Genomic DNA, 24,515 nt, shown 5'->3' with positions numbered 1-24,515 from the left:
AATTGCCATCATGTTGCCCCGTCAAAATTGCCCCTATGTAAATAGCCCCCATCATATTGCCATCAAAAAATCCCCATCATATGCCTCCATCATATTTCCCCCATCAGAATTGCTCCATCAATATTGCCCTCATCATTTTGCCCCATCAATATTGCCCCATCAATATTGCCCCATCAATATTGCTCCATCAAAATTGCCATCATATTGCACCATCAAAATTGCCCCTTCTTTCTCTGGCGAGTTTTTTCTTGTAATCTGATCCAATTTTATCTGATTTCATTACAATTTAATTCTCGTCCATTTAAAGCATGCTTCATTATTCTTCATAATGAACAGATTTAACCTTAAAAAGATTGTTTCTCAAAATAACACCAAAGGAAGACCACCTATGGAAGGAGATATCAGTGCCCATCCTGCAGACATCCCAAGCAAGAAGCCCAAAGGAATGAAGAGGACACGGGCTCTTATGCGCATCTGCTTCAGAGCCGTTATTGGATGCTTTGGTGCCGGCCAACAGCAGAAAACAGAAGACTGAATGGTAAGTGTTGTGCATATTTATAGATACAAGATAAAGGAAGTTCTTTCATTGGATCCTTTTCTCCCATTAATGATGGGTCACATTCCAATAGGTACATACTGTATGTTTTTTCTTGTTTTTTAATCAAGTACTTTTTTATTACGTTTTTTAGGTACAACCAACACAAGACATACACACAATCCATGTACTTGTTGTATAATTATAATGAACACACATTTATAAGCAATATTTAAAGTGGCTGTAAATTTTTGAAGTGCTTGCAAACCCACAAAAAAAAAAAAAAAACGAGCGTGCCATTGCTTCAGTGCACATGTGCTGATGATGTTTGCACATGCTGATACAGGGGATATCTCTTAATCTGTGCAGGTTTAGGAGATATACGGGGTAGCTACAGGTAAGCCTTATTATAGGCTTACTTTAGTTAAAAGTTGTCTGTAAGGGTTTACAATCACTTTTAAAAAAAAAAGAAAGAAAAGAAAAACATAACTACTAAAATCTTCATCTTTCATCATTAAAGTTTTTACACTACTATAATTTAGAGGTTCATATATATTCAGCGTAATAAATGGTCAATACATCATCACAACAATATCTGTCCTCAAACCCCTTGTACCACTCTACCTAATTGATGGTTCTGAGTGCTGAACCCATGGTAGTCAGCCACATCCCTTACACCTTACCAAATTATTCTGAGCAGTTGTATGTAGATATATTTATTTTTCTCTAAGTACTGTATCATTTATTTGCATTTTCCATTCGCCTAATGTCAGAGGATGTGGAGACATCCAGTTTACGGGCCTGAAAGAGAGTCTTAACTATCAGTACATGGGTGTTTTCCAGGGTCCTAGGTTCATCTATCATACTTAAAGGGCATAACCCAGGTTCTTCCATCAATTCTGACTTAAAGACAGAGTTACCAGTAGAAATAACCCCTTCTCAATAGTGATGGAGTTTAGGACATCTCCATAACATATGTATTAAATTAGCCAGCCCCATATTACATCTAGGATAAAGAGGGGTATCTTTACCCTGCCATTTAAACAATTTCTCAGGGATATGATAAGTCCTGTCTGAAATTAATAGTTGGGTTCATTTCTGTGTGGAAGATAATGAGACCATGGGCAGTGCGCACAATGCCGCCTCCCAATGATCATCCCATATGGGACCTAGATCTCTTTCCCAATATCTCTTTGAAGGTTTAATTTTGATTGCAACTCTGTAGTCATATATGTCAATCTTTTGTTTTCATTTCCAACAATCCACATGTACACACTACTGGGAAGTCCATACACATGCAGATGGATGGTAATAGATCTCTTATTAGCACTATCTCCCTGTGATTTTATACTTGCTGAAAACCTGAAGATTACTTAGCAGTGCCCCAAAGAAAACATGAAATAGTCCCTCCTGTTCCCTGATGAATTGACAAAAAATAATGGATTGTCTGAACTGCCTTAGGGCTCATTTAAACACGTTGTGCCCTCTGAACAGCAATCCACATTCAGGTCGCTCTTCAGAGGGCATTTGACAGGTGTTAAAAAGGTGTTATATTGCCTCCTCACCACCTGTTTAAACATGACAGCATTATATACACATATTAGATCCCTGTGTGCTGTACAGGTTTTAAACCCCTTACACTGTTAGGAAAATGTCACACCCAAATTTCTTCACAGAGCACACCACCTCCTTTTCCTCTGCTGGGTGAATGTGATCTGGGGGGCAGGCTCAGGACCTGGCTCATATAGGTGGAGGGGGCCCAGTCATTGAAGCTGTATGGGGTCCCATGATTTCTAACATTGGCCCTGGGTGTGGGCAAATTGTCCTGAATGCAGACAGTGCATGTCATATTATGAGAAGTGGTTGCGTATGTGCAGCTGTGCGTTCTAATCATTTTCAATGGACTGCCTGCATGCAGCACCTGGAAGTTACAGATGTTGCAAAAACGGCCCGTTCATGCTATATGGGCCCCATCACCCTTGTAAACAAAGCCATACAGACAGACAAAAGGAATACAAATAAAACCGTGCTAATTATCCATGAGCATTTTAATATGAACTATTCCTTTAACCTAAGTGCTGCAATTAGAAGTGTCTGTGCTCCTAAAGTTGGCGATAGACAGTTCGAATCCTGGCTGGGTACAACCAGCCCGTCTGATTTTTCATGCGAATATTGCCAGCCAGTGGGTCGGGATGAGTGTCAGGCAACAAGTAATCCTTGTGTCCCTGTCATGTCGAGATTATTCATTGTCTCTGGCACAAGCATTTTGAACTTTTCTCTCTATAATTTGATGTTGTACAAAGAAAAATGTCTGAAATGTAGGTGAAGGTGCTAAATCTAATTCCTCTCTTTTTTAATTGAAGATGTATGCGATATTGACTGCACACAAGGCTCACACAGAGGGCCTGTCGACCAACACATTGAGACGCCGCTAAAAAGTGATGTTCAAATTATGACTCCACCAGAGTGTGACTTGGACATGGCCACTCCACCAGAGTGCGACCATGACATGGCCGCTCCACCATAGTGCGATCATGACATGGCCACTCCACCAGAGTGCAACCATGACATGGCCACTCCAACAGAGTGTGACAAAGACATGGCCACTCCACCAGAGTTCGACCAAGACATGGCCACTCCACCAGAGTGCGACCAAGATATGGCCACTCCACCAGAGTGTGAGCTAGACGTGTCCACTCCACCAGAGTGCGACCTAGACGTGTCCACTCCACCAGAATGTGACCTAGACGTGTCCACTCCACCAGAGTGCGACCTGGACATGGCCACTCCACCACAGTGCGACCAAGACATGGCCACTCCAACAGAGTGTGACTAAGACATGCCCACTCCACCAGACTGCAACCCACACATGGCCATTCTACCAATGTGCGACTTTCACAAGGAGACTCCACCAGTGCGACATTTACATGGAAAATCCACCAGTATGTGACGTTTTCACTGAGAATCCACCAAAATGCCAGGGGAACGTCTCCAGCGAAGATGGGGGCAAGGTTATAAGAAAGGATAGACAGATACTAGTGGTACGGGATTCAGTTATTGGAAGGATACAGAGGGCAATATGTCATAAATACCCTTATCGCAGAACAGTATGTTGTTTAGCAGGCGCTCGGGTTCGGAACATTGTAGATTGCATGGACAGATTATTGGATGGGGCTGGGGAGAACCCAGCTGTCATAATACATATTGGTACTAACGACAAAGTTAGAGGAAGATGGGGCACCCTAAAAAATGATTTCAGGGACTTAGGGGCTATATTGAAGAAAAGGACCTCCAAGGTAGTGCTTGCAGAAATATTGCATGAACCTCAAGCCACACCAGAGAGGCAGCAGGAGCTTAGGGATCTTAATAGCTGGCTAAGGAACTATTGCAGGGAGGAGGGGTTTGGCTTCATGGCGAACTGGACTGACTATTCAATCGGTTACCGTCTTTATAGCAGTGATGGATTGCACTTAAATAGAAGGGGTGCAGCTTTTTTGGGAGTGAAGATGGCCAAAACGTAGGAAGAATCAGAGGATGATTTGCTAGTGAACATGACAGAGAAGATCTTCAAGTCAAGCCATCATCACCGGAGTCCACTACGTCATCACTCTCTTGAATGATTCTCATCAGAACCTATCTTCAAGAGAGCAATACCTTCAGCTACGTATCTTCACCAACAGGAGTGCCCCAATATTTTTTCTGCATAGTCCAAATTTTGTGCGTGGGGATAGAGTGTGGAAAGCTTGAGGAACCCTCCCAGAGACCAGGTACGGCTTTACCAGCACAGGTCTCTACCCTGGTGGTGGCTGCCACTCCAGTAACCAGAAGGTCTTCTCTCATCAGCCCTCTATTTCCCTTTCTGCAGCTTCTGAATCCACAACTATCAATGTGGCTGGACAAACAAGACAATTGGCTGTTCCCGGAAGAAGACTCAACAAAAAGTCAGAGGAACCCTCCCAGGAACCAGGTACGGCTGTACCAACAGAGGTTCCTATACTGGTGATGGCTGTCACTCCAGTAACCGGAGGGTCTTCCCATCAGTCCACCATTTTCACTTTCTGCAGCTTCTGAATCACTATCAATATAGTTGGACAAACAAGACAATTGGCTGTTCCTAGAAGAAGACTCAACAAAAAGTCTGAGGACCCCTCCCAGGGACCAGGAACGGCTGTACCAACACAGGTCCCTACACTGGTGGTGGCTGCCACTCCAGTAACCGGAGGGTCTTCCCATCAGTCCACTATTTTTGTTTTTGGAGCTTTGAAATCACCAACTATCAATGTGGTTGGTCAAGCAAGACAATTGGCTGTTCCTAGAAGACTCAACAAAATGTCTGAGGAATGCTCCCAGAGACCAGGTATGGCTGTACCAATACAGGTTCCTACACTGGTGGCAGCTGCTACTCCAGTAACCAGAGGCTCTTCCCATCAGCCCTCTGTTTCACTTTCTGCAGCTTCTGAAACACTATCAATATAGTTGGATAAACAAGACAATTGGCTATTCCTAGAAGAAGACTCAACCAAAAGTCTGAGGAACCCTCCCAGGCACCAGGTATGGCTGTACTAACACAGGTTCCTACACTGGTGGCGGCTGCCACTCCAGTAATCGGAGGGTCTTCCCATCAGCTCACCATTTTCATTTTTGGAGCTTCGGAATCACCAACTATCAATGTAGTTGGTCAAGCAAGACAGTTGGCAGTTCCTAGAAGACTCAACAGAATGTCTGAGGAACCCTCCTAGGGACCAGGTACGGCTGTACCAACACAGTTCCCTATACTAGTGGTGGCTGCCACTCCAGTACCGTAGGGCCTTCCCATCAGCCCTCTATTTCCCTTTCTGCAGCTTCTGAATCACCAACTATCAATGCAGTTGCACAAACAAGACAATTGGCTGTTCCTAGAAGAAGACTCAACAAAAAGTCTGAGGACCCCTCCCAGGGACCAGGTACGGCTGTACCAACACAGGTCCCTACACTGGTGGTGGCTGCCACTCCAGTAACCGGAGAGCCTTCCCATCAGCCCACTATTTTCGTTTTTGAAGCTTTGAAATCACCAACTATCAATGTAGTTGGTCAAGCAAGACAATTGGTAGTTCCTAGAAGACCCAACAGAAAGTCTGAGGAACCCTCCCAGGGACCAGGTATGGCTGTACCAACACAGGTCCCTATACTGGTGGCGGTTGCCACTCCAGTAACCAGAGGGTCCTCCCATCAGCCCTCCATTTTTGTTTTTGGAGCTTCCAAATCATCAAATATCAATGTAGCTGGACAAACAAGACAATTGGCTGTTCCTAGAAGAAGATTCAACAAGAAGTCTGAGGAACCCTCCCAGGGACCAGGTACGGCTGTACCAACACAGGTCCCTACACTGGTGGTGGCTGCCACATCAGTAACCTGAGGGTCTTCCCATCAGTCCTCTATTTACCTTTCTGCAGCTTCTGCAGAAGCTTTAAGGTTCGACAATACATCACCGAAACATAATCACCTGTAAAAAAGTACCTGAGAAAGAATATTACATCCGATACTCCCCCCAGCAGGAATATTACTTCCATACTCCCAACCAGCAGGAATATTACACCCATACTTCCCCCAGCAGGAATATTACACCCATACTCCCCCCCAGCAGGAATATTACACCCATACCCCCTCATCAGGAAAATTACACCCATACATACCCCTATATCTGGGTATATATACGGTGGATATAGTAAATAGAGATATATAGGACAGTGGATATATAGTATATACAGAGAGTACACATGTCACACCTCTATATCTGGGTATATACGGGGGATATAGTATATAGAGGTATATATGACAATGGATATATAGTATATACAGAGAGTACACACATCACACCTCTATATCTGGGTATATACGGGGGCTATAGTATCTATAGAGATATATAGGACAGTGTTATATACAGCAGTGGCGGCTGATGCTCAAAATCTTTGGGAGGGCACAAACAAACTGAAAAATTCTGAAAAAAAACCCATATTATTGCAGCCTCACTGTACCATCAATCGCAGCCACTGTGCCCATCAATTGTCGCCACTGTGCCCATCAATTGCTCCCACTGTGACCCATAAAACACAGCCACTGTGCCCCATAAAACGCAGCCACTGTGCCCATCAATTGCTGCCACTGTGCCATCAAATGCAGCCAATGTGCCATCAAATGCAGCCACTGTGCCCCCAAAAATGCAGCCTCTGTGTCCCATAAAATGCAGCCACTGTGCCCCATAAAACGCAGCCACTGTACACATCAAATGCTGCCACTGTGCCATCAAATGCCGCCACTGTGCCCATCAATTTCTGCCACTGTGCCCATCAATTGCCGCCACTGTGCCCATCATTTGCTCCCACTTTGCCCAGCAATTGCCGCCACTGAGCCCCATAAAATGCAGCCACTGTGCCCCATAATACGCAGCCATTGTGCCCATCAATTGCTGCCACAGTGCCATCAATTGCCACCAATGTACCATCAAACGCAGCCACTGTGCCCATCAAACGCAGCCACTGTGCCCCATAAAATGCAGCCACCGTGCCCATCAATCGCTGCCACTGTGCCGTCAAATGCAGCCAATGTGCCATCAAATGCAGCCACTGTGCCCCAAAAAATGCAGCCACTGTGCCCCATAAAATGCAGCCACTGTGCCCCATAAAACACAGCCACTGTACACATCAAATGCTGCCACTGTGCCATCAAATGCAGCCACTGTGCCCATCAATTTCTGCCACTGTGCCCATCAATTGCCGCCACTGTGCCCATCATTTGCTCCCACTTTTCCCATCAATTACCGCCACTGAGCCCCATAAAATGCAGCCACTGTGCCCCATAATACGCAGCCATTGTGCCCATCAATTGCCGCCACGATGCCATCAATTGCCACCACATCAAACGCAGCCACTGTGCCCATCAAACGCAGCCACTGTGCCCATCAAACGCAGCCACTGTGCCCATAAATTGCTGCCTCTGTGCTATTAATTTCCACCACTGTACCATCAAACGCAGCCACTGTGCCCATCAATTGTCACCACTGTGCCCTTCAATTGCTGCCACTGTGCCCATTAATTGCTCCCACTGAGCCCATTAATTGCCGCCACTGTGCCCATCAATTGCTCCCACTGTGCCTCATCAAACGCAGCCACTGTGCCATATCAAATGCTGCCAAATGCCTCCCTGCCCAGCCCGCCACTGCCACCCAGCATTTACCAGTTCAAAGGTGTGGCACTGGTCCACTCGTCTTGTCTGATTCCACCCATTGACTCCAATCACCCCCACCGGAAGTCACAAGTGCTCAGTGTCCTCTCCTCCGGTCCCAGCGTCACCTCCACCCCCACATGATGAGGTCAGTGAATGAGGATTCAGACACACTCACCGCCCACTGTCCTCTCCTCCGTCCTCGCTGCACCAAAATCATAGCCAGTTAATCGGGCATATTAGCAAAAGAGAGTATAGTGGAGGTGTTTGCGGACGCAGAGCTTGCGCCCCAACAAGGGCAGGACTTAGGGTGGTGGGGGCCCCTGGGCTTGAGTCACTTTTGGGCCCTACCTTCTATACATTACCGTATTTATTGGCCTATAACACACGCCGGCGTATAACACACACCCCAAGTTTAGGAGGGAATTATAAAGAAAAAAACTTTTAGAAGGGAAGTTTAAGGCAAAAACTTACATTTAAATGCCCATCAATACAGCCTTATCAGTGTCCATCTGCAGCCTTGTCCAATGTCAGTGCAGCCTTGAAGTTTAAAAATGGTGCCGCCAAGATACAGAGTCCTCTGTATCTCGGCGGCTCTCGGGTCCTCTCGGTGGCTAAGGGTCCTCTTGCGGCTAAGGGTCCTCTTGCAGTCCAGAGCGGAGCCGAGAGTAGCCGAGTGTACTCGGCTTGGCTCACAGTCACGCCCAGTCCCTGGTTCATGTCCATCATAGGGCGGGACTGGGCGTGACTGTGAGCAGAGCTGATCCAAGTACACTCGGCTATGTATCTCGGTGGGGCCCCCTATTGGGTGGGGTCCATGGGCTTGAGCCCAGTCAAGCCCAATGGTAAGTCCAGCCCTGGCCCCAACCACATCCTAAACATGGGCAAATTAGCTTCCCAGCCTGCAATCAGTTGAGTCCAACTGCCCCCATAGAGGAGAGTGGGCTATGTCCGTGTTTGCATGGACCGATCCCCCGCTGTGCAGGCGGATCTGCTTTATAGAGCCAGCCTGTGTAACATGTTTTTTACAACTTAATTTTTTTTGTACAGGGGCAATTTTATTTTTTTATTTTTTATTATTTATTTATATTTTTTTGGGTGGGGGACTTTGGAGAAACATCAGGGGTCTAAATAGATCTCTGTCTCTTTTTTAAGCCTGAGCTGGACTGTGGATGAATGAGAGAATTTAGAGGCTCATATTCATTCATAAAATTAAATATAGTAAACAGTGTTTACTATATTTCATTCACAAACTGACAAATAGTAAACACAGTTATGATGAATACAGAAGCGATCAGTACTGTGATCGCTGTCTGTATTTTTTTAGGAAAGAAAGGGGACCGGAAAACATATGTTTACTAGCCCCCCCGCTCTCCATCCATCCAGTGATCCTCCCACACTAGTGGCGGCTGCAGCTGGCGGGAGGGGGAGGTGGGGGAGCCGGCATGCAGCAGCATGAAGGGGGCACCCAGCAATCCGAGTGGTAGGGCACACTGAAGGGAGGGTCAGAGGAGTGGAGAGGGAATCCATTTGCAGGGTTTGCAAGGGGGGGCAGTGCAGTGAGGTGAAGTAGCAGGGAGAGGGATCCGGTGCCCCCCCTCTGAAAAATGCAGCCTAAGGCAAACACCTTGTTTGCCTCATGGTAGATACACCCTTGATCACAACGGCTAAATCTGTGTCTGCAGTGAATGTTCAAATCTTAATACCATAAATAATAACAAGTTATTAGATTTTTAATACGGGAATTTATAAATTCTAGAGAAATGCATAAATGATGCATTACAATTTAACTAAACCCATTCGATTTTAGTGGACTAAAATACCATTACATCAAAAACAATTCAGATGACTAAAATATGACATATGCCATTTTAGTCAAAAGACTATGACTTAAAGCGGACTTCCACCGTCAAATATATATATATATTTTTTTCTAAATTCCTATAATCGACATATACCACTCACTTGTTATTTGCAAATGACCCCCCGATGTCCGGTTTCGTTTAAAAAAAGGAACTTATAAAATTTGTTCGTGGTGGTTGTCATCTTACCTGTGGGCATGTGAAGACACTTCCTGGATACGGTGATGCTGAGCTACCAGCATGCACCACTCGTTCCCGCGCATGTGCATTATTTACAAGTCGTATCGCCGTAAGCTTCCAACGTTGCCATCACAACGGACGGCGGCATCGCAAGTGCCTGCCCCATTGTGATATCAGTGAAGATCAACACAAGCACGTTATTGCGTTACTTCTGATTTCGGGATCTCACGATGATCAGCGGCGGCTAGCGACACTGACTCCTGGGAAGATTATTTCATAGATCCCAGAAGTCAGTGCGCCGCCCCAGCAGACATTGCGCCACTGGATCTGACGGCAATACCCGCGGGTGGCTAGGACCGGAAACGCCACATCAACAATCAATAAGAAGGTAACTCTTTGGAGAAAAAAAAAAATTCTTTCCATTTGTCACTGTATTTTATGCCTGCTTGTGAATCAGCTTGATTTGTGAAAGAGTGCGGAACTCCACTTTAAACTAAATTGAAATTTGACATAAAAATGAACACTACTGACTGATGAGTGAAACGTCGTATGCACAAAATGCGGAGCATGACCATGTGCTTAATTTAAAGCATTTGCAGAATGGGTATAGGAATAAGTTTACCCTGAACCAGGAAGTGGAAACTCAAAAAGATAAGTAAAAGACACATTTTTTTAATTTTTATTTTAAAGAAATGTTACACAGAGCTGTATGCTGATGTGAAAAGGGGAAAGGGGGGGGGGGGTGCTTTAAGAAGGCTTTTCACAACCAAGGAGGTCCAGCAGTATGTTGGGTCAATGAAGACCCTTGCGGCACCATGTGCACTCATAGTCTCATCCCAGAACTGACTGTGGTCAGTAACAGCAGCTTCCACAGTTACAGATCCTAGGCCATCTTAATAGGTCCCCTTAAAGGATATGCAAAGCTTTGTTTTAAAGAAACAAAACAAAAAAACTACTACTTACCTCCTCTGTACACTTGGTTTTGCACAGAGTGGACCTGATCCTCCTCTTCTGGGGTCCCTCAGCGGCGATCCTGGCTCCTTCTCTTCTCGAGTGCCCCATTGGAGAGCCGGTCTCCCTCAGGGCACTCGTGTGGGCACACTCCTGTGTCCTGCTGCTGTGTCTATTGAGATAGGCGGCCGGACTCGGCCCGGCCCCTGACTCCCACGTCATTGAATTTGATTGATAGCAGCGGGAGCCAATGGCTGTGCTGCTATCAATCTATCCAATGAGGACCTGAGACATCAGCTGGAGCTGCTGGGCTCTTCTCGTCTCTGGAAAGACCGAGTTCAGGTAAGTAAAAGGGGGGCTCTGGGGGGGCTGCTGCATTACAGGAGGTTTTTCACCTCAATGCATAGAATGCATTGAGGTGAAAAACCACGAGGGTGTACAACCCCTTTAAGAACATTTTTTCTACATTCCATTTGTAAAACATAACGGAGTGGAGAAATTATCTCACATAGTTTTTGGGTTACTGCTGTTAAAAACTGTGTAGTTAATAATAACTAATATCCATTTTTATCCTTTAAGCAGTTCACAGAAGAAGCCCACACTTCTTTGTTATTCAAATGATTCCTTCATTATGCCGTAGCGATAATGAATAATACATCAAACAATGGAATAAAGATCGGTTCTCTCCATCTCTAGCTATCAGTGTATTGGATTATGGCAATACATAGGGTTGTCATGTTTATAATTAGAGGTGGAATGGGCTGGCAAATAAAAGAGGATTTAATAGTAAGCTTAATAATTAAAGGAATACAAAACAAGAAGGTTGTATTGGTTTGGCAAGATGTCACATTTCATTGTTTTATTCCGTTTATTTATTCCTTTCATGCCTAAGCCTATTTCTCACATTTGTTGCTTGTAAGTTAAAATCCGTATTTTTTGCTAGAAAATTACTTTGAACCCCCAAACATTATATATACCGTGTTTATCGGCGTATAACACACACTTTTTCACCCTTAAAATCAGGGGAAAATCGCGGGTGGGTGTTATACACCAATCCCCAGCAGTTGTGAGCCTCTGGGCGGCTTTCAGCTGCCTTCGGCTCTTCTCGGTGTCTCTCTCGCCCACCTTCGGCTCTTCTTGGCAGCTTTCGCGCCACCTTCGGCCGTTCTCACCAGCTTTCTGCTGTTCTCGGTGCACGAAAGATGCCGAGAACGGCCGAAGGCAGCCTAAATCTTCAGAGAATAGCTGAAGGCGGCCAAAATCTTCACAGAACGGCCGAAGGTGGCCGAAATCTTCCGAGAACGGCCGGAGGCAGCCGAAATGCTAATTGTCCAGGCGTGGGCTGGCTTTATAATAGGCCCAGAGCTAGAGCCAAGGCCTCACCCAACAGACAGGAGGTCTGTGCATGGGAGTCAGGAGGACTCCCATCCTCTCTAGGAGTCAGAGAGGCTGCTTGGGAGCAGCCATAGCATGCATTTCTGTAGGAGGCAGATATAGTCTGTGACAGAGCAGCAAGGAGCTGATCGTGAGTAAGCTATGAGAGAACTTGTCTTTAAGGAACTATTTGTATTGGTCTGAGGAGCAGACCTAAGGCCTAGGCTTGAGGCCTGAAGCAGCCGTGTGGCAAAAGAGTAAGCTAGGAGGCTAAAATATAGTGATTGTGCAAGTTACAGTAATGGTGGGTCCCCCCATATATAAAATAGGTGTCTAAAAATCAATGATTCACTGTTCCTGCACCCAGGACTCCTGTTAGAAATCACTGACAAGGCCACCTCCCCGAAAATATCAAAACGATATTTTCACTAAATATACCATAAAATCATTTTTAGCCGACACAAACACAACATAACTTACACAATTCCTATTAAATCTAAAAGATAAAACGGTGTTGAGTTAATAAAGCTCTGTGTGTGAATGAGGTCTTGGGGCTCCTTCTCTTGGGTGCTGTACAGCCGCTGCATGCCCAAAGAGAAACAGGCAGCTCCACCCACTCAAACAACCACTCATTTACACTGTATGGGCCAGAGAACCTGTGTGAATAAGCCCTTCATTTTTATTTTTTTTACAATTTTTTAAAATTATGTTTTACATTTTTTTTTTTTTATTTCTCTTTTTTTGAGGGGGGAAGGGGGCTTTAATGAAGTTCCGGTGGGCGGAACTAAACATGTAGATGCCGTTCACATAGGGACGAACTCCCTACTGATGACCTATCAGATGGTCCAACCACAGGCTTTTCAGTACAGCTGACTCCCAATATGATACCACGCTGGATGTTCTCACATGTCACCAGAGCATACCGGAGTTTACAGCCACCATCACCAATTACACTCTACACGAGGTATGGGAATTCAGGAGAGCATTTGTGCATTGTGCACTATCCCTATGAGATTGGAAGCACCTAAGGATACCCACACCTGCTCTTTTGAAAAACGGCTAAACGTAGGACTGTGAGCATGATATGTAACATCCCGCTTATCTGGTTATTACACATTGGAAGTTATGTGTACAGGTGGAGAGGTACTCATTTGATCTGCGACCCTCCCTGTGTATGCTAGCAGCGAATTCTACCACATGCCTGTGATCTCACACTTACCAATGAGGATGTATTATGTGCCCCGATGAGTGTTTACCTGCTGGTTTCTGGGTTATCCCCACATATGGATTCAGTCCATACTACTGACTCGCTGGTTGATTGATTACCTAGTCTACTTTACATCTATAGGATGGATTGCCACTGCCGTTTATAGTCTCTGCAGCTAATGAACTTCTTTCCTGGCTCAGTCTTCAGGGACTTTTCAGCTGCCTGCAGTGTGACTTTCCATTCTTACCATCCTTGGCTATGACTGCCCATATCTAGCGGGCATTGCGGGAGGTTTGTTCCTGTGTTGGGCTCAGTCAGCAATGTGGTGAGGTGCCCCACTCGCCCATTAAGGTTTTTAAGGTGCGACACCTTTAGCAGTGGAGCTACATCTTACCACAGTAGTTATTTTAGGGCCATTGTTCTGTAGGGGGTTCTTCTGGGGATAGGTTAGGCCCAGCTCCCTTGAGCTGGCATTCCACACCCCATTCATTTAGAGGTGTGTGGGGGGTTCCCCTTTTGTCAGGGTTGGGTTTTGGAGAGGGTGGGTTAGGGTGAATTTTATGCTGGGTGGAAAGGTGCATTGTCTGGCTTCTAGGGGGGTCAGTTTGCTGTCATACACTGATATTTATACTTTTTGATAAATAAACTTGTTGGGTTACTCTCTATGGGTGTGTTATATCTCTTGTTTTTTTTTTGTTGTGTTTATTGTTTGTGCATCTGATTTTCTGATACACACCCTCCTGATTTTCTGATATGCAACCACACATCTCATCTTTAGCAGGACTCCCATATGTCTATGTTTATTGGGTAGAGGATAGTGAACAGGAGAAGGTATGATCAGCGGGGGGGGGGGGGGATTCAGGATCTGATCCCGTGTGACTCTCCCTGTCACACAGGGGATGGGTTCCTGTGCTTGCCCTCCACCTCCCCTTCCCCGCCACACTGGTCGCCTCCTCTCCTATCAATAATCCAATTCCCCCTGCTGCCCATGCTTTGCTTATGAACTGATTGGACCCAGGCCCCATAAAGAAGGACCGACTGTACCCCACTATTGGCAGCCCTTCTAGCACTCTCAGTGGTATATTTCTGTTTGGAGAACAATGCAGCTGGCATAGAAAGCCCAACCTGGTTTGGGTTGCCGTTTGGGCTTGCATGGTTTAAGGCAAACTCTGCAGGTTCAAGATTTGGGTCCTGGAAAGTTTATGCACAGATTTTCCTGGGAAAACTTTTTAAAGCCATAATGCACTGCATGGCCTCTAAACTATGACCAGCAGACTTAGAATGGCCAATAAGGGGGCATGTATTTGGCATACCTGTAGAATCCCCGTGGAAGCTGGAAATCACAGCAGTAGCAGTGCTACTACAGTGATCTCCCCTAGCTTCTTGGCCCCATTCTATACGGCCACACTGCTGCTTATTGAACACAAAGGGTCACTCATTTGGCAGGAGAACCATTCAGAGAACACTTTGCATTTTATCAATGAATGCAAAGTGCTCCTTGATTGGACAAGGTAGAGATTGTGATGTCAACGTGTCTAATTAGAAAAACACTTTGCATTCATTGAGAAAATTCAAAGTGAATGGCCCCCATGTTGAGCAAGCAATCTCCTGTGTTTACAATGTAGCCTAGGCTAGGAGACATCATCCTCCTTCTGGAGAATGTATATGCCTCCAAATATCAGCAATGCCGCGTACACACAATCGGACTATCCAGCGGACCAGAGTCCACCGGACAATTCGATCGTGTGTGAGCTCCAGCAGACTTTTTCTTCCCAAAAGTCCAGCCAACTTTGAAAGAAGTCTTGACTCAAAATTGTCCGCCGGACTAAACTTTCTAGCGGACAATCCGTTCGTCCATGTGCTAGTCCGGCAGACCAAAAATGACGCATGCGCTGAAGCAAGTACAGGACGGAAGCGCTCGGTCTGGTAAAACTAGTGTTCGTATTGAAGCTAGCACATTAAATCTTTTAATACAGCACATTCTTTTCTTCTTTATATGCTAGAAGAATTAAGTTGCTTTGCTGCTTATATTCACACAGAGTTATCACAAACGTCTTTCTTCATTATTTATCCTCATCTCATGACTATTATTCTAGTTTTTAAAAGTCACATCTCCAAAAATGTTTACAATTATTTTTTAGACTCGTCTTTTATGGTTTTAGATTCCAACAATATATATTTTTTTCCAATACCAAAAAACACAAAAATCTAGGGCTTTCCATTTTTTTCGATATTTTTTTTTTTTTTGAGTTTCAAGTTACCACAATAACATTGTTAGCTTGTATTTTTTTATGAGCCTTAATGAGGTTGGTGTCCCTTGTTAAATTGACATAGGGGGGTTATTTACTAAAGGCTAATTCATTTAGCACTACAAGTCCAAAGTGCACTTGAAATTGTTCAGAAAGAGCACTTGGAAGTGCATTCGCTTTGGATCCAAGGGGCATATGCAATGGAATGTCAAAAAACAGCATTCTAGCTTACACATGATTGGATGATAAAATCATCAGTTTCCCCTGATTTCAGATATTACCCTCAGATTTACAGCGACTGCACTTCCAAGTGCACTTGCAGTGCAATTTCAAGTGCACTTTGCACTTGTAGTTAGCACTTGTATTGCAAAATGAATGTGCCTTTTGTAAATAACCCCCATAGTCTTTTGACATGTACCTGCCTACTCACAAAATGTTGTTTTGGAATAAAAACACATTACATTTTTTGGGGAAAATTAAATGTCCATTTATTATGATTAAAACAAAATAAAGAGGAAGGCAACACTGGAGGTCACTTTTTGAGTTTGTGAAGCCTTTTGTCCCCAGGGCACACATTAAGTCAGTGGCCAACAAAATTGGGATCGTGCATAGTCAATAAAATAGAGAGCACAACATGGTCCAGGAATCCCACAGACCAGGAACAGCAGCAGATTACATCTATGTCCCCAGGCTGTGGTGCTACAACAGCCTGCGTCTTCTGTCAGACCAGACTGAAGCCAGGCAATCACTTCTGACTCTTCCGTGCAGCGTTCCCTCCACGCTTCTCTGCAGCCTTCCTTGGAGGCTGTGCCTCTGGTGGTGGACTTGTGGGAGGAGGAGGAGGAGGAGTAGGAGTAGGGGCTGCATCATACAGATGGGTGTTTGATGTATGCTTGCCCCTCAAACCCTTCTGAAGGGCCTAAAAAATACAATTGCACAGTTGTCATTGGCCCTTCTCCATCTCCAGCAACCTGGATGTTCCATAGGTCTCTCAGCATTGGGGGGTTGGCTCAGAAATTGACTTGCCTCACGAATAAGAGCAAGTGATTCCTCCTCAGTTTGTGTCATCCTCCTGGGCCTTCTGGTGGTAATGTGGAGGGGAGGGACTTGGCTTTCTGTCAGGCTCCTGCTGGGCCCAGCCACCTCCTCTATACCACTGAACCCGACCTCCTCCTGGGTGAGCTCATCCTGTGTATAAAAAAATGGACATAGTTTTATTTTTTACTTCATCAATCACAGACAATTTTCTGTTTCTCACTTGCAAATAGATTTTTCCACAAATATAAAAGGCTATCATTTTGACCCCAGCATTTTTCAAGCTGATCACAAAGATTTTATCTACATTTTTGGCCACTACTGTATAGTGATATGTATACATAATATAATTTGGGATTAAATCATAGATTTAACTTTACATCTTTAATATTAGGACAATCAATATTTCCTAAAATAAAATATACCTGGCTCCAGCTGGGAGCATCCACTTCTTCCAGGATGGAAGGGCCTGGTTCTTCCTGGGACGCCTCAGCTGGGGTGGAGGGAAGGGTCGAAATTGATTGTCTTGCTTCCGTCTGGTCATCCAGAAAACTGAGTTTGTTGTAGTACCACAGCTAGGTTACATAAATCTTATCTGCTGCTGCTCCTAAAGTGCAGGACTTCTGGATCTTGTTGTGCTCCCGCTTATACATATTACGCATGATCCCAATTTTACTTTCCACAAACCTAATGCCTGCCTCAGGGAGTTGAGTCTTCACAAACTTCAAAAGTGTCCCCAGTGTTGCCTTCCATGCTTCTAGAATACAAAGGGCGCTTTAGCTCCCACAGGTTTCTGTTTGTACAATATAATTCAATGAAATGGCTCATATAAGCCTCCTCCTTAAAGGGATTAGGGTTAAATGTAGTCATTTCTGAAAGACAATACACAAGACAAAAACACGAATGTCAGACCAAACTCACAGTATTATTTTTCTCACAATATAGGCCACACACCACACACACACACACAAACACACGCACACCACACACCACACACACACCCAAGAATATAAAACACCTATGGTCAATCCAAAGTCTCAGCATCTTGTCTCAATTTAGGCCTATATTATATACAGAAAGATGGCGGAGACATTTTCAGGAACTAGCGCAGAGGAAAGCCCGGAACCCCATACATCAAGATCCAGGAGGAGGTTTAAGGCCACCAACATGGCCTTTGAAGAAATGGTGGAGATTGTGGACATCTTGAGGAGGGGGAACTATGATGGCAAAAATGATCCGTACCCCCGACCCAATTTGCAGAAAGGACCAAATTGAAGAAGCTATGGTCCGATAATAAAACAAGGGAGCCGGATCAGTATCGAAGAATCAAAAAGGTGATTAAAAAAAGTAAGTACTTGTCGTGCGTTCTTATTCTGATACTTAACTTGCATGCTGATCAATGGACTTTTCGTTTAAACTGTTTCATGTCCATGGTCGTTTGTAAATATCATTCGTATATATACACGTTTGTAAATAACGTTAATTTGCTGATAATATATACAATATGAGCCAGTTCACACAGGGGCGACACGACTTCCAGGACGACTTTGTGAGGCAACTTGGAGACGACTTGAACATGACTTAGACACGACCTGGGGCGACTTACAACACAACTTTAAGTCGCCCCAGGCCAGGCGACTTTTGCCGTGGCCAATCAGAGAATGAGCTCTGAAGGGGGAACTCCACGCCAAATTTATGAAAAGAATTTGGCGTGGGTTCCCCCTCCGAGAGCATACCCTTAGGTCTGGTATGGATTCTAAGGGGAACCCCCTACGCTGAAAAAACTGCGTGGGGGTCCCCCCCAGATCCATACCAGACCCTTATCCGAGCACGCTACCCGCCCAGCCAGGAAAGGGGGTGGGGACAAGCGAGCGCCCCTTCTCCTGAGCCATACCAGGCCACGTGCCCTCAACATGGGGGGTGCCTTTGGGAAGGGGGGGCGCGGCCCCCCACCCCAAAGCACCTTGTCCCCATGTTGATGAGGAAAAGGGCCTCTTCCCGACAACCCTGGCCGTTGGTTGTCGGGGTCTGCGGGCGGGGGGCTTATCGGAATCCGGGAGCCCCCTTTAACAAGGGGGCCCCCAGATACCGGCCCCCCACCTTATGTGAATGAGTATGGGGTACAATGTACCCCTACCCATTCACCTGTAAAAAAAGAAAATGTCAAAAAAAACACAACACACAAGGGTTAAGATAGTTTATTGCACAGCTCCGGGGGTCTTCTGTCCGTCTTCGGGGGTCTTCTCGCCGGACTCCTCCGCTATCTTCTGCTAGCTCTTTTGCTAGTGGAGGAGTAAGGCTTTCTTCTTCGCCGCCGCCCTCTTCTTCTGACTTCGGGGGTCTTGTCCCCCTCTTCGGTTCTTCTTGCCAGGCCACCGTGCCTTCTTCTAGCTCTTTTACAGGCAGTGGTCTTCTGTCACTGATGTTGCTGTCTTCTGTTCTTCTCTTCTTCTCTTCAGATGTTGCCTCGTCGCTCCCTCCGCTCACAATGGCAGGCACGCGGCGCGCGGCGACTTATATAGGGACATCACCGGATGATGTCCCCGCCCATTATGATGTCACAGTCCCAGCATCCTCTGGGACTGTGACATCATAATGGGCGGGGACATCATCCGGTGATTTCCCTATATAAGTCGCCGCGCCGCGTGCCTGCCATTGTGAGCGGAGGGAGCGTCGAGGCAACATCTGAAGAGAAGAAGGGAAGAACAGAATATGGCGACAGCGGCGACAGAAGACCAGGCCACCGCCTGTAAAAGAGCTAGAAGAAGGCACGGTGGCCCTACAAGAAGAACCGAAGAGGGGGACAAGAGTCAGAGGATCCCAGGACCCCCCAACCTCACCAGCCTGATTGGGTAGTTAGCCCAAGCCCACCCGAGGATGTGGAGAAAGGAGTGGTGGTGGAAGTGGCTGAGATATGCACCCCACCAAGTGAGTGTCTGACACCCCAGTTTAAGGTAATCTACTTATGCCTGTATATGTATTAAAAAAAAATTTGTACACAATTTTTAGGTGATATTTCTGGTGGTGGAAGGGCAAGCTGCAGAGCCATTTACCTGGAATGGGCACACTGACAATATGCGCAACCAGATACGCAGCATGCGCAACCAGGTGGACAGGATGCAAAATCAGCTGGGCACCATGCAGCAGGAAATGATCATGTTCTTCATTTCCTTTGTAAATCAGAAGATTGTTATTTTTTAAGATTTTGAAGATTTTATATGCCAAATTTTGAAGCTGCACATGGTGTGTCAACATGTGATATCTGCCATAAGGGGATCTCAATGTACGTATTTTGTGTTTGCAACCCCTTCCTCATAATGCTAGTAGGTGAGAGGAAGGGATTGCACCCACAAAACACGTCCATTAATCCCCCATGATGGGAGATAGCACATGTTGAGATTACGCATTTGGACTTCCAATTTGTGTGCATCTTCAAAATGTAGCTTTTACATGGGTGACATCACCTGATAATTTTTTACATGTTGAACTTTGTAAGTTCCAGAGTTGTATATTTTATTTTTTTTATCAAAAAACCTTGTTTTAAAATACACATTTTCAAAAAAATTAAATAAAAAAATGCAGAAAATAAACAAAAAGAAAAAAAATATTGTTTCCCCCAAAAATTTAAAAACAATATATATATATATATATATATATATATATATATATATATATATATATATATATATATATATATTTTAGCTTGAAATAAAAAAAAACATAAAAGTTTTACCAAAAAAAGAAAAAGAAAAAAACGCACATGTTTGAATGTGCACTAATAAAAATTTTAAACAACAACAATGTGTGTGGCTTTTTCTTTCAATACTCAATACCAGTTTTGGAATTCATTTTGTGTTTTCAGTGACAAAGGGGCTTATTTACTAAAGGGAAATGCACTTTTCACTACAAGTGCACTAGGAGAACCTAGGAGACAGCCAAAAAGAAAAGCAAACAAGAAGAAAAACTCAAGATTTTATCATACAAAAATGTCTTTATTATTAAATTTTAATGTTTAAAGGTGAGCTGGCATTGCAATGGCCCCCTTACCATTAAAATAATTAACGTATCTGTCAAGCACTTGACGTGCTGTTTGGGGGGGCCAAGCCAGGACGGCCAAGATCCAAGCCTGTGAGTTGTGGTGATTGTGTAAGTCCGGCCTCAGGCCCAAATGATTGCAAATAAGTGACAGAATGTCTCCTTAAAAAATTATGTAGCACACAGCAGCAGAAGATTAGATGGTTTAGCTTGTACTCTGCAATGTTTATAGGAACCAGCTGGCCATAATTCCGAAGGCATTCTCAACAACTCTTCTCGCTCTGGCCAGCCGGTAGTTAAAAACCCTCCTCTCCGGGGTGAGGGTCCTTTGGGAGAACGGCCTCATCAGGTGGTCGGCCAGACCAAAGGCTTCATCAGCAATGAAGAAAAAGGGGAGTCCCTCCACATTATCCACATCAGGTGGCAATCCCAGGCCACCAGTCTGGAGACGATGGCAGAAATCCATCTGGTTGAACATTCTTCCATCTGACATCTGGCCGTTCTTCCCCACGTCCACGTATAGAAAATCATATTGTGCCGACACCACCGCCATCAAAACTACACTATGGAACCCCTTGTAGTTATAGCAGTAAGACCCCGAATGGGGTGGTGGCACAATCCGCACATGTTTCCCCTCGATCGCCCCTCCACAGTTGGGAAAGTCCCAACGGTCATCGAACTGGGAATCCACAGTCTGCCATTCCTGTGGCGTGGAAGGAAACTGTGGAGTCAAACAAAAATAAAAAAGTATAAGTACTTTTAAAACAAAAACTTTGCAAACAAATTAAGCAAAAACATTTTTTAACAACAGCAGTATAACATTTTTTAGAAGTAGTATTTAAATAAATAAAAGATAAGGCCCACTTATCAGATTCCTCACCCCCTCTGATGGCCCATAGAAAATAATTTATGGGGGTGGGAGAGGGTTCTAAATGATTTGAACACCACGCATTACACCTGAAGACATTTAAAAGAGGGTGGGGGGGTTTTAAATGATTTGAAGACCACACTTTACACCTGAAGACATTTAAAAGAGGGTGGGGGAGGGTTCTAAATGATTTGAACACTACACATTACACCTGAAGACATTTAAGAGGGTGGGGGAGGGTTCTAAATGATTTGAAGGCCACACATTACACCTGAAGACATTTTAAGAGGGTGGGGGAGGGTAACGCAGTACAATGGAGCTGACAATATAAATTGTTAAAGGGACTAGGCTATGGATGTATATGGGCCCAGGATTGCATGCTGGGGAGGTTAGTGAAGGCAAATATGCATGTAGGCCACAAAAGGAGAAATAAAAAATAAACAAATTTTAAAAATGCATGCATGAATATAAAGGGGACATTCACAGCATATTCCTATCATGGTAATTAGGTAATGATGAATGTTAAATTATAGTGTAGCGCTATGAAAGAAAGGAAAAGTGACCTATTTATGACCACATAGTGATACAACAATATATATAAGTGTCAAAATTAAATAACATTCATAAATGATGCTTCTCAGAATACACCACACTTGCATAGAATCGTGAAAAAATGAAAATAAAAAAATCGAATATTGTGAAAAATCCAAGAAAAAGTCCAAAAAATGATATACAAGAAAAAGTCTCTTATTTATTTTAAATCCAATCCACACGTGAAAGGGAAAGAACCATCAACCTTCTTCTTATGAAGACCGCATGCAGACACCTTGTGGCATTTCCATCACCAAATAGGATGTAAGCTTACCAGATTAAATGGATCCAAACGAATATATATTCGAAGGATCACTCAGGCTTTGAACACTCTTATGCAGAGCTATCCGACATAAAAGACTCTCCAGGGAATTTTCAATCAAGTACTCAAATGATGAGAAAATCTTCCGCTTTAAACTCCAACGCACATTGTAGAACTCATACAGAAAGGAAATGAGGGCCACAATAGTGTAAATCCGTTTAAAAAAAATTTAATAAAATAAGTAATGAACTTACATGTATCCAATGAATCAAGCGCTTATATCATATAAAAAACAGAGCTGCAGTAGGAGTCCCGACGCGTTTCGTCCTCAAAAGACGTCATCTGGGGTACTACTCCACTGCAGACCACTTACTTATATACTAGACATACCAATCTGGGCGAAAATTCAATCTGCCTGTGTCACCGCATGTTACTTCCGGTTTGACATGGCGTCCGGCGTGCGTTCCATGCCTCGTTGCCGCGTTATCATATAAACGACCCCATAATAGTATGTCCCAAAATATTGAGAATAAAACCTTCCATAATTAGTGTCATGACTGACTTTAAAATCGCTCTATGCCCCAGAAAAATAAATATTAAGGACCGCGACGCTTTGTACTAAACGTCACTTCCGGGTCATGGCTGACAATAAACTAATCAGCTGGATATATACGATCCGTTCCCATTTCCCGTTTGGTTTAAATATAGAATGGGACATTAATGCGTTCATCAATGATGGGTAGGTTAAAAAATGGCCTTATGTGAACATAGGTTTTTCTGTATATTTTATTTTCTGTGTAGCTGCTATTTATGTAATGTATGGTTCCTGGGATAGAATTCTATCTGCCTTTTGTGTCAACGCATTGGTTTCTATGTGCCTACTGACATACAGTAAATTATGGTGTGTATTATATGCCCATATGTGTATTACCATGTATATATTTATTCTTGGTAATTTCTGGGATTTAGGGACCATTTTACTGAGTTTGTGGTAAAAATCTTTTTACTTAGTATAATCTGATATTTTTGACAAACATAATCTGGCATGTAATATTTTTGCCAAATTTAATCTGGCATGTAATATATTTGTTACGTTTGTTTAAATTTTTTTATATTTTATTTTATTTTTCATATTTATTTTTTCTTTCTTGATATGAGGGTAGTGTATTAATCTTATTTATTTTTTCGCCTGTTCCTTTTTTCTTTTCTTTTTTCTTTTACCGTTCTTTGAGACCCGGAATTGTTATGAGTTCAGCTCGTAATGTGTGCGCTTAGGCGCACGTCCATTTGCGTTCCACCAGTAACCTGTAGTGGGGCGTGTCTATTGACATCATTTTTGGTGTCTGATGTATCCCCACATTAAAGTTTTATCTCACAAGGTGTGCGCTCCGGCGCACGTCCATTTGCGTTCCACCATTAACTGGCATTGGGGCGTTTCTATTTGACATCATTTCTGGCGTCTGACGTATCCCCACGTGGAAGCTTTATATGTGCGGTGCGTTTCAGCCTCTGTCTGGTCGTAGCCTAGCGTAGACCGGAAGTGATGTCTGAGTGGCTTTGGGTCGCCCCTCTGATTGGCTGATTAGTTTATTGTCAGCCATGACCCGGAAGTGACGTTTAGTACAAAGCGTCGCGGTCCTTAATATTTATTTTTCTGGGGCATAGAGCGATTTTAAAGTCAGTCATGACACTAATTATGGAAGGTTTTATTCTCAATATTTTGGGACATACTATTATGGGGTCGTTTATATGATAACGCGGCAACGAGGCGTGGAACGCACGCCGGACGCCATGTCAAACCGGAAGTAACATGCGGTGACACAGGCAGATTGAATTTTCGCCCAGATTGGTATGTCTAGTATATAAGTAAGTGGTCTGCAGTGGAGTAGTACCCCAGATGACGTCTTTTGAGGACGAAACGCGTCGGGACTCCTACTGCAGCTCTGTTTTTTATATGATATAAGCGCTTGATTCATTGGATACATGTAAGTTCATTACTTATTTTATTAAATTTTTTTTAAACGGATTTACACTATTGTGGCCCTCATTTCCTTTCTGTATGAGTTCTACAATGTGCGTTGGAGTTTAAAGCGGAAGATTTTCTCATCATTTGAGTACTTGATTGAAAATTCCCTGGAGAGTCTTTTATGTCGGATAGCTCTGCAT

The sequence above is a fragment of the Lithobates pipiens genome, unplaced genomic scaffold (assembly GCF_037356315.1).
Source record: "Lithobates pipiens isolate NorthernLeopardFrog02 unplaced genomic scaffold, aLitPip1_a1.2 Scaffold_16, whole genome shotgun sequence".
NCBI classification, from domain to species: domain Eukaryota; kingdom Metazoa; phylum Chordata; class Amphibia; order Anura; family Ranidae; genus Lithobates; species Lithobates pipiens.
This window is presented reverse-complemented; position numbering follows the sequence as displayed.